Source organism: Papio anubis, chromosome 3, assembly GCF_008728515.1.
Source record: "Papio anubis isolate 15944 chromosome 3, Panubis1.0, whole genome shotgun sequence".
Lineage (NCBI taxonomy): Eukaryota > Metazoa > Chordata > Mammalia > Primates > Cercopithecidae > Papio > Papio anubis.
This window is the reverse complement of record NC_044978.1, coordinates 31,260,729-31,271,758: the sequence shown is the minus strand read 5'-3', so window position 1 is coordinate 31,271,758 and position 11,030 is coordinate 31,260,729.

The window sequence follows — 11,030 nt, the reverse complement described above, 5'->3', positions numbered from 1 at the left end:
GAAGGAAATGCAATAAAATGTTAACAGTGGTTAACTTCAAAGGAGTACAATTATGAGTGATTCTTTTCCTTTTTTTTCATTTTCCAAAAACTTTTAAATGCAACTGTACTGTATTTATCACAGAACAATACTTTATGAAAGAAAGCTCAGGGCTAATACATTATTAAGTTGATGCAAAAGTAATTGTAGTCTCTGCCATTGACAATAATGACAAAGACCGCAATTACTTTTGCACCAAATGAACTTAAATTATTTTTATTATTTTCTCTGTGTATGGAAACTTCTAGTCATTAGAAACCAGCACTCATCCCCTTCACACATACCTCTTATCCCCAAATTAGGCTTTTTCCAAGTCTGAGTCCCACAGGGTGCATGCACAGAACTCACTGTATGACATTGATTCAACTAGTTCTTTACAATGAAAAGAATTCTGTTTTAAAGCATCCCTAACTGTAGAAACTCGTATTCTGTAGAATTCAAACAAATAAAACTGATTCATTTGTGTAATATATGGTTTGGCGTTAATCTGTCAAAATGCTGGATATGCATTAAAATTTTTCTTGTAATATTTTGTCCTAATATGAATTTATTAAAATTAACTGGTATAGTTTGAATATTTTGTTCAGGAATTGGGAAAAATAGATATTTGTTTAATAGTTGCAATGATTTTTTTGACCATCAAGATTTTTCATGTCAAGTTCCATATCGTGGAATCCACATGGCTAACTAAAAAGGATGCCATGATTTTTGGTGGGGAAAATGTCACTTATTATTTGGTTCTTTTTGTTTGTTTATTTGTTTTTTGTTTGTTTGTTTGAGTTAGAGTCTCATTCTGTCACCCAGGCTGAAGTGCACTGGCAAGATCTTGGCTCTGCCCCCTGGGTTCAAGCGATTCTCCTGCCTCAGCCTCCCAAATAGCTGAGATTACAGGTGTGTGCCACCACACTCTGCAAATTTTTTTGTATTTTTAGCAGAGACAGCGTTGCACCATGTTGGCCAGTCTAGTCTGAAACTCCTGACCTCAAGTGATCTGCCCGCATCGGCCTCCCAAAGTGCTGGAATTATAAGCGTGAACCACTGTACCCAGCCAAATATCACTTATTTCTTAATAAGAAGAAATTCAGTCCAGGCGCGGTGGCTCAAGCCTGTAATCCCAGAACTTTGGGAGGCCAAGACGGGCAGATCACAATGTCAGGAGATCGAGACCATCCTGGCTAACACGGTGAAACCCCGTTTCTACTAAAAAATACAAAAAACTAGCCGGGCAAGGTGGCGGGTGCCTGTAGTCCCAGCTACTTGGGAGGCTGAGGCAGGAGAATGGCGTGAACCTGGGAGGCAGATCTTGCAGTGAGCTGAGATCCGGCCACTGCACTCCAGTCTGGGTGACTGAGCGAGACTCCATCTCAAAAAAAAAATAAAAAATAAAAAATAAATTCAGAAATGATTTAAAGTAACTTATATAAATACATTCAGTACAAAAACTATGTCCACATAAGGGAAACTTTTCTGACAACCCAACTGATAACTTACAATTAGTTAATTGGTTTACGAAGAACTCATTTTAAGAGTATGCAAAATCCATTCATAATTACCATGTTAAAGCGAGTTAAGATTTTTTATTCTATATAAATTTTAAGGCAACATTTTGTGAAAAGGAAAAAAATGTTTATAAAGAGGTAGGTAAGAAGCTTTTCATAAAATTTCATAATGAAGTTACAAAAGATGAGAAGTTGGCCATGATAACTAAAATTGAATCTGGGTTAATTTTATTTTTTTTCTTAGAAGCATTTCTAACAAAGCATCTCATGACTTCCCTGGAATTAAAAAGTATAAAATAACTGCATTTGGTTTGCATAACCCTCTCTGGAGATGTACGGGCAGGTAGGATACAAAGGACAATAGAGAGCACATCTGTGTCCCCTAACAACATTTCACAGGTGATGTCAGGTCAAAATAAGCATCAGAGATGTCAGGAAGTAAAAAAATAAATCATGAAAGAAATCAGGCTGCTGGGACTTCTTATACCTCATGCCAACCTCCTTCAATCTTTCAGAATCTGTATGGGAAAGAGGGGTGGCCATAGACACTTCTTAAAAATGGGAAGCGGAGATTTAAGCATTGGCTGCCCATAATGTTTGACTTTTTTATCTCCTGAAAATATGGGCCATGTCCTTACCATCTTCCTGAAACATGTCACACCCAATAGTACCTACATCAGTACAAAATACAAATAACCCTGAAGGCCCATGTACTTAAGAGATACATTAAAATTAAGAACTATGAAAAAATAAGCTGCTGCTTACCTCTTTTGAAGATTTGTGTTACTATGCTAAATGAGAAATATTGTTTTGGCCATCATTCTGAAACTTCTTTTTTTTTCTATTTATTTTTTGAGATGGAGTTTCACTCTTGTTGCCCAGGCTGGACTGGAGTGCAATGGCGAGACCTCAGCTTGCCACAACCTCCGCTTCCTGAGTTCGAGCAATTCTCCTGCCTCAGCCTCCCAAGTAGCTGGGATTACAGGCATGCATCACCAGGCCTGGCTAGTTTTGTATTTTTAGTAGAGACAGGGTTTCCCCATGTTGGTCAGGCTGGTCTCGAACTCCTGACCTCAGGTGATCTGCCCACCTCGGCCTCCCAAAGTGCTGGGATTACAGGCGTAAGCCACTGCGCCAGGCCCATTCTGAAACTTTTACGAGATCAAATGCAGACACCTCTGAGTAAGGAAAGTGAGAGGTGAGACAGGTAGAGATTTTGTGCCCATTCAGGAAGCAAATGTATAATTTATGAACATCTTCCATCTCCACAAATGGTGAACATGTTTTTCATTATTTTTTAACTGCAAAATATTCTCATTCTCATGAATTTGTTTAAGAGTCATTTACTTGCAAAATGTTAAGAAACCTGTGTTCTGTTCTTGGCAAATAACCTTGGCATTAACAACTGCAGAAGCAGATGCTTGTCCACACTGTTATCCAGAAAGAAAGAAAAAAAAAAAAAAACACTCCAAGGTCAGAACTAGCTGAAAAAAATCCAGCAAACCACAGATGAAGAAAAATACAGAAAATGAATGATGAACAAGAAGGGTGGGAACCAGTGATTCTGCCTGAATTCCACTGAATTTAGTGGCATGTATTACGCAGAGGAAGAAAGCACGGAGCACCCAGAAGCGTTTATGATGATTAGCCTTTATCATGACAGTCTCACCTTGAATTGTAAAATTTCATTACACAGTTTTGTAATTACGCTAAAGTCATCACACTAATGCCAGCTTTGTGAAATGTTGCAGAAGTTCTTCCTATTTTTCATTGAGATGAAATAATTTTTTGAAGTGTGATTAAATCCAAGCTCCAATCAGAAAAGCCGACTATTGACCCTGATGATCAAGCAACAATAAAAATTTGTCCAACGTCAAAGAGCTGGAAACAAATAAGATACATCTGCTGTTATAAAAGAAATCTCTGAAAATTTTCATGTTTGTTTCATCTGCACAAAACGCACATCAAAAGAAATGCCACACAAATGCTGTACTTGTACAAGTTTGTTTCAGTATTTCTTCTTTCTACCTGTGTCAGAGGCATTGGAACTGGACTGACTCCAGGTTGAACAGGGGCTGGATAAAATGAGGCTCAGACAAGCTGGGCTGCATTCCCGTGGGGTTAGGCATTCTTAGTCACAGGATTAGAAAGCAAGATACAGGTCAAAATGACCCTACTTATAAAAGAGAATGCAGTAAAGAAGCTGGCCAAAACCAAGATAGCAATGAAAGTGACCTGTGGTCATCCTCACTGCTCATTCTATGCTAATTATAATGCACCAACATGCTAAAAGACACTCCCACCAGCCCATGACAGTTTACAAATATCATGGCAATGTCTGGAAGTTACCCTAGATGATCTAGAAACACGGGAGGAACCCTCAGTTGGGGGAGCTCCCCACCTCTTTCTTAGAAAATTAATGAATAATTCACCCCTTATTTAACACATAATGAAGAATAACAACAAGTCTACAGACCAGAAGCCCATGCCACTGTTCTGTCTATGGAGTAGCGATTCTTTTATTCCTTCACTTTCTTAATAAACTTGCTTTCACTTTATTCTGTGGACCTACTCTGAATTCTTTCTTGCACAAGATCCAAGAATCCTCTTCTTGGGGTCTGAATCAGGACCCCTTTCCACTAACACCTAGATTGATGGAATAGGTTAATTGTTGGTAAAGGAAAAAAAATGAGTATAATGTAAAGGTTATTCAGGATCAAAGCTGACATCTACCAAGTGATTAATTTGCTCTAGTTAGAATGAATTCTGTGGAAGCATTTGGAAATGTAATGGTCTGTAAAAGTAGTAAATAAATGCTTCCTGACCAACTATTGCAGGTGATTGAACAGTGATTTGATTTCAGTGCTTAGTAGTGCTTACTTCTGCCTATCTGACATTGCTTATGTCAGCTTGGTTACGAATATCCAAGTTAATTTCCAGGTTTCAGATGCAATCTCTGTGCTTGGAGATGGATTACAGAAAAGCATACATGGGGACCCACTGAACATGTCAATTAGCCTGAAAGGAAGCACAATTTTTATTCCCTCCTATCAAGTTCAGGCAGGCAAATATCCTGACAGAGATTTAAGAGTTCCAGGAGGTGGCTTCTGTCACAGGTCTCCCAGGCAAGGAAAGGTGCGAGTTTTCACAGCTAACTCAAATGCTCTGAAAGCTGACCCTGGGCTGTTTCTTAACCTCTCCTCCAGCAGAATGCGATTGGTGGGTGCTACCAGCACACAGGCCCAGGAGCGGAGGCGGGAGATGGTTATTGCTTCACTTCTTCACTTACCCAGACTGAAAGGAAAGCTCATTTTCTTCAGTTTGGATGATAGGAGATATTTTTTAAAAGATGAACGGCAATAAAATCTTCAATAAGGGGGCATTTCATAAAGTAAAATTTTGGATTCAAATTTTACTAATATTTTGGCTACAGATTACCCAGTTCCTGCAATAGCTATTCCCTAATTACTGTACTTTTATTAAGGAGCTGCTTGATGCTTGAATTCTACTTTTCACATGCCACCTAGTATGTACAAGATGCTAGACTTCTTAAGGGCGGACTTTATTTTATTCATCCATGTCATCTCCACAGCATCTGTTTAGCATAGAAACATAAACAATTGCTTGTTGCTGCTCTCGGGTCTCAGCACCACATCTCACTGATATTTCCTCACCTCTTGTGATGCAGAAATCAGATCCTATATTCCTCAGGATCCTATATTAGTTCCTATATTAGTTTATTCCATTAGTTTATTCCAGGATTTACTTATTTTCTTCCAGTCCCCATTTCCATCCATTTTCTCCAGTCCTGTTTTTTTTTCTTTGGTCAGTCCTACTGCCTAATGATTAGACAGGTGACAGAAAGGATGCAAGTATGGAAGATCATCAATAAATATGCATCATTTGATAGACTGAAAGTCATCAGAGGAAGCAGAACAAGAAAAGTCAAGGATGGTATGACAGAAACGAAAAACTATATAGAACATAAGCCAAAGTGGTTCCTCAGGGATGTCTGATCATCCACTAAACACAGAACAAGAACTCCCTGTAAAATACAGTAATCTAAAATTTACCATACAATTTGGTCTTTGTGTTCTGTGAGTCGGAGACCTGCCATCATCTGTGATATTCACAGATTCTTATCAGTGAAAAGAAAGAAGCCCCAGGCTTTCTGTTGGGAGCTTCACTAAAATATCCCCACCAACACCACAGGCGCTTTCTCATTAAAGTCCCAGGAGTTTCTGTTTTTAAGGCCAGAAATCTTTTTTAAAGAAATTTTTTTTTTTAAGTTTACCTCTTCTCTTGACCAAATAAGAATATTCTCCCATAGGATAAACTGGAATATTGGTACGTTAGTCTCTGAGAAATGTATGAATCCTTCAGAATTAAGTCAAAAAGGTTAATGTAATTAAGTTAACCCCAAGTTGAGAAGGTTCATTAGGAAAATTATAAATTCATGTTGTTTATATTTTCGTTGTTAAATATGGCACTTTATAATAATAAAATTCTGCACCATGGTGATAGGTATAATATAAAAGTACATAACTTATCTAATGGATCATTCCATAAAATATGATAGGAAATGAATTCAAGGAACTCTTGACTTTCTCATTGGTTTGGTCACAGAGCGTGTAAACAAGTCTTTAGGGTGTTAATTATTCTCCCTTGTCATGAATAGATCTTCCTCTAGGGCTGAGATAGGGAAAGATGCAGGGAAAAGGATATGGAGCATTGAAAATTACTGTAAAAACCATCATTCTGAGCAAACTATCGCAAGGATGGAAAACCAAACACCACATGTTCTCACTCACAAGTGGGAACTGAACAATGAGAACACTTGGACACAGGATGGGGAACATCACACACCAGGGCCTGTCGTGGGGTGGGAAGAGGGGGGATGGATAGCATTAAGAGATATACCTAATGTAAACGTAGAGTTCATGGGTGCGGCACACCAACATGGCACATGTATACATATGTAACAAATCTGCACATTGTGCACATGTACCCTAGAACTTAAAGTATAATAAAAAATAGAAAAAGAAAATTACCGTAAAAATATTAGATTTTTCAGTTTAAGTGAATTTTAAAGTTAATTTCTTATCATCTTAAACCACATTTCAATATACAAAGTCATGTGGCACATATGGACATTTTGCCAACACCAGACCACATACACAATGGTGGTCCCATAAGATTAAAATACCATGTTTTTACTATATTAAGGTCACTAATGAATAGTCATAGTCAATTCTCAGTCCTTAGACACAGCTTCCTCTGCTACTTTTTTTTTTTTCTTTTTCTTAAATTCCAGGGTATTAAAGTATCTTGGTTTTCCACCTGTCTCATTGGCTACCCTTTTTTTTTTTTTTTTTTTTTTTCCAGATAGGGTCTCACTGTCTCCCCAGGCTGGAGCACAGTGGTAGGATGACAGCTCACTGCACCCTTGACCTCCTAGGCTCAAGCAACCCTCCAATTCCAGAGCAGCTGGAACTACAAGTGCATATCACCACACCAGGCTAATTTTTTTCTACTTTTTGTACAGACGGGATCTCACTGTCTTGCCTAGGCTGCTCTCAAACACCTGAGCTCGAGTGATCCTCCTGCCTCAGTCTCCCAAAGTTCTGAGATTACAGGCATGAGACATTATGCTTGGCCAGTTACTCTTTTTCAGACTCCTCCATGACTAATAAACACCCCAAACTTAAAATGCCCGGAAGTAAACTTCCTCCCCCAACCCCTAGCCCCACAATACTTGCCTAAACTGTGTTATTTTCTGTCTTGGTCATTGTTGGCTCTTCTTTTTCTCCGAGGCCAACATACAGTCTGTTAATTCCATCTTCAAAATGGATCTGGCATCTGACCACTTACATTTACTGCCACTGCTCTCACTGTGGTCCAAACCACCGTCATCATTCACCTGGATCACCAAAACCGCTTCCTACCTGGCCTTCCCTGCTTCTGCTCTTGTTCCCTACAGTCTATTCAACACACATCAACCAAAGTGATCCTATTGAAAAAGAAGTTAGGTCCAGTCACCTCTTTGTTCAAAATCTATCAGAGTAAAAGCCCAAATCCTTACAAGGAGACATAAGTCCCCACATGGCCTGTCCTTTGTCACTTCTCTGACACCATCCTTTGCAACTCTCACACTGGCTCCCTTTACTGCAGCCATGCTGACCTTTTGTTTTTTCCAGAACAAAGCAGTGCACCTCAGGACATTTGCAGTGGATGTTCCCTCAGTTTGGAATGCTCTTCCCCCAAACGCATGTGTGGTTCACTTCCTCGCTGCTTTCCAGCATTTCCTAAATGTTCACCTTCTCACTGAGGTCTTCCAGAATCACCCAACTTACAATTAAATCCCCCCGCTGTAGCACTACTGATCTTTCACTTCCTCACATTGTTTTATTTTTTTTCTCATTCCACTTATGACCAGTTAACATTCTGTGTTATTATTTGTTCGGTTTATCATCTGCCTTTCTTCACAATAATGTAAGCTTTAGGCACATTTATAAGCTGTTATTTGTAAATTAGGCACTCATTAAATGTATTTAATGAATAAGTCATTAGTGTGCAATAAGAACACAGTATTTTTCCACAAAAGGCTGAGAAAGGGTACTCTAAAATGTCCCTGATCTCTCTATATATTTGTTCTTCTTTCTTGTCACCAATTTTTCCCTTGCCTCAATTTTTCTTTCCCAGTGAGTGTCTGAGAGGGCACGCATCTTCAAGGCTTGGAAACTGCTGATCTACAGCCCAGCGTCAGATCCACTTCACCCATCTCACAAGGGATTTGGTCTCTTCTAGAGTGTCTTCAGAAGCAGAGAATTTATGTACACCTCTATTGTGAAAGGGTTTATAAAATTAACATGAAATTAGGATTACTATAACTTCCAAGCAACAGTTCTGTGTTTGTTTTTGAGGAAAGCTTTGAATAATTCTTTACCCTCTTCTACATGAAATCTCTTCAAGTATTAGAACAGAAAAATATTTTCCCTTTGATTTCAAAGTCTTCAAAGTAGCATCCATTCCTCATATTAATTGAATGATTTAAAATTTCAGAACATAAAATTTAATCTAGAGTAATTAGATCTCCCAATAAGATACAACTATAGAATTAGAAGAGGTGGAAGCTGTACTAACAGCTGTTCATGCAACATGAACAAAATAAAGCCTGCAGAAGTTGGGCTGACTTGCCCAAGGTCATCTGCAAATGGTCATGTTGACATCAGTTTCAGGTAAAGTGAATTTCCCCAGCCCCCACCCCAAGCAGCATTCTCTCCACTACACCATATTTCCTCTCACTTGATTACTTTAACCAAAGTTATTCTAATTTGTCAGTATAGCTAGTGGATTATAATAAAGACTGCTGTTTTTCTAGAAATATCTAAACCATCCTCTGCAAAGGCCAAGGTAATCCATCCATGGAAGCAGCATTGCCCCTCCCTTATTCTGAGGCATTGCTGAAATTCTTTCCATAAGCAGAAAGCTCAACTGATTAGAATTCTTCCGAGATTCAAGATCCAAACTAAAGTTATGAATAAAAATGCAGTATTATTCAAAGAACAGGGCACATAGCAACCTTCTGAGTTAAACAAATTTTTTTTAAGGTTCAGGTTTTAATACTAATACAGTTAAAAACTATGTACGCTTTCAGGAAAAATATTATAAAAGTTACTGATATATTGTCTTTACATATACAAAATCTAAAACTAAATAAACACTCATGAAGAAAAGCCTGCAGAATCCAGGGACAAAAAGCTTAGAGGTAAAGAAATAATAAATAAACAAAGAACACATTTAAATCAAATACCAGGAGAATTTGATACCAATACTTGGTATCAAATACCAAGTACCTGATAATCAAATACCTATCAAATCTCACCAATATCCTGTGCATTCTCAGGATCTTAAATCTGAGCAAGAACCAAAGCTTTTCTTGAGTAGAAGAGATTCACCAGAGGGAAGCAATCAATAGAGGATAGGCGATGTGGAAGATGCTGGAGTACAGGAGTGCAGAAAATGCCTGCCTGAGGGGAGGACACGCTTCTATTTGTTTTTTAAAATTAACATTTATAGCGCTTTCTCTATGCTGGTGGCTGTGTTCTAGGTAATTTAAATGCATTATCCTATGTAATCATCACAACAATCCAATCAGCTAGGTATTGCTATTTTTATTCTCACTTTACAGATGAAGAACTTAGGGTTCAGTAGTTTGGCAACTTGTCCAAAGATACCAGGCAAGGAAGTGACCTAACTGGGATTCAAACTCAGACCTTGTCTAGCCTCAGTATTGGATTCTTAACCACTATGCTTTGCTGTCTCTTGGTAAATTACTAAACAATTAAAACATCCACCTTCACAATCATTTCCTAAGGAAACACTGAACCTCCAAATTTCCCAGTCACCCCTCAGGGACCAGATTCCCAGGCCTACTGCTCACTAGCTTTGTGAAACTGAGCAATGGCTGTAACTTCTCTGGGCACCATTTTCTTCATCTGTAAACTATAATAACATCTCACAGTTATTATAACAATTAGTTGCATTAATATATGGGGGAGCGTAGCCTCCCAGTTAAGAACACTGACATTTGTTTGAATCCAACTCTGCTTTCTACATTTTTTGTGATTTTAGGGGAGCTGCCTATTTTTCTCAGGCTTAGTCTCCTTGCCCATACATCAGAGGCAATAATAGCACTTTCCTCACAGGTTGTTATATAAGGCTTAAAAGAGAAAATCTTTGCAAAGTATCTGGCACATAGAAAGTGCTCAATAAATTTTATTATATAAAAGTCATAGTTACCTGTCAACTACAAAGATTAGTTGTTATTAATAGGAGTAAAGAAAACATGGTTTACTAGGCAGATGATAAAATAGAAATGTGTAACCTAAAAAAAGTGACAGTATGAAATTAACATTATACCAAGGGCAATAATATTTATAATAAGATGACTAAAATGGATTTAATTAAAAGCAAAGACTCTCAAATTGAACTGCAAAACCAAATTTAGAGATTTGCTACTTATGGAGATGTATCTAAAGTCAAATGATACAGAAATATTAAAAATAATATGCTGACAATAAAATATGTGTCACGAGTAGAAGAGCATAGAAAAAGAATATAAAATAATGTCTATGTGAACTAAATTGGTAGTAATATTACTAAAGTGAAAAACATTAAAAATAAATCAGTCTATGGTCAGAAACAAAATAAAATTTTAAAAGTCATTGGGAATTCTAAAAATAATTTTAAGAGATAACATTAACAGTTACATACAAAATTTTCTAAGATTCAGATAAAATATCAATTTCAACTACTCATGCAATATTTACCAAATATAATAGCATGCAAAGAAAATAAAAATTACTATAAAGACCATATTTGATTTTTTCAGTTCTGATGCAGAGCAGGCAAGCCCCCAAATTGGGGCATAGCCTGGGAGGATTCTTGACTTCGCCCAGAAAAGAATTCAAGGGGGAGCCAGTGGTGTTG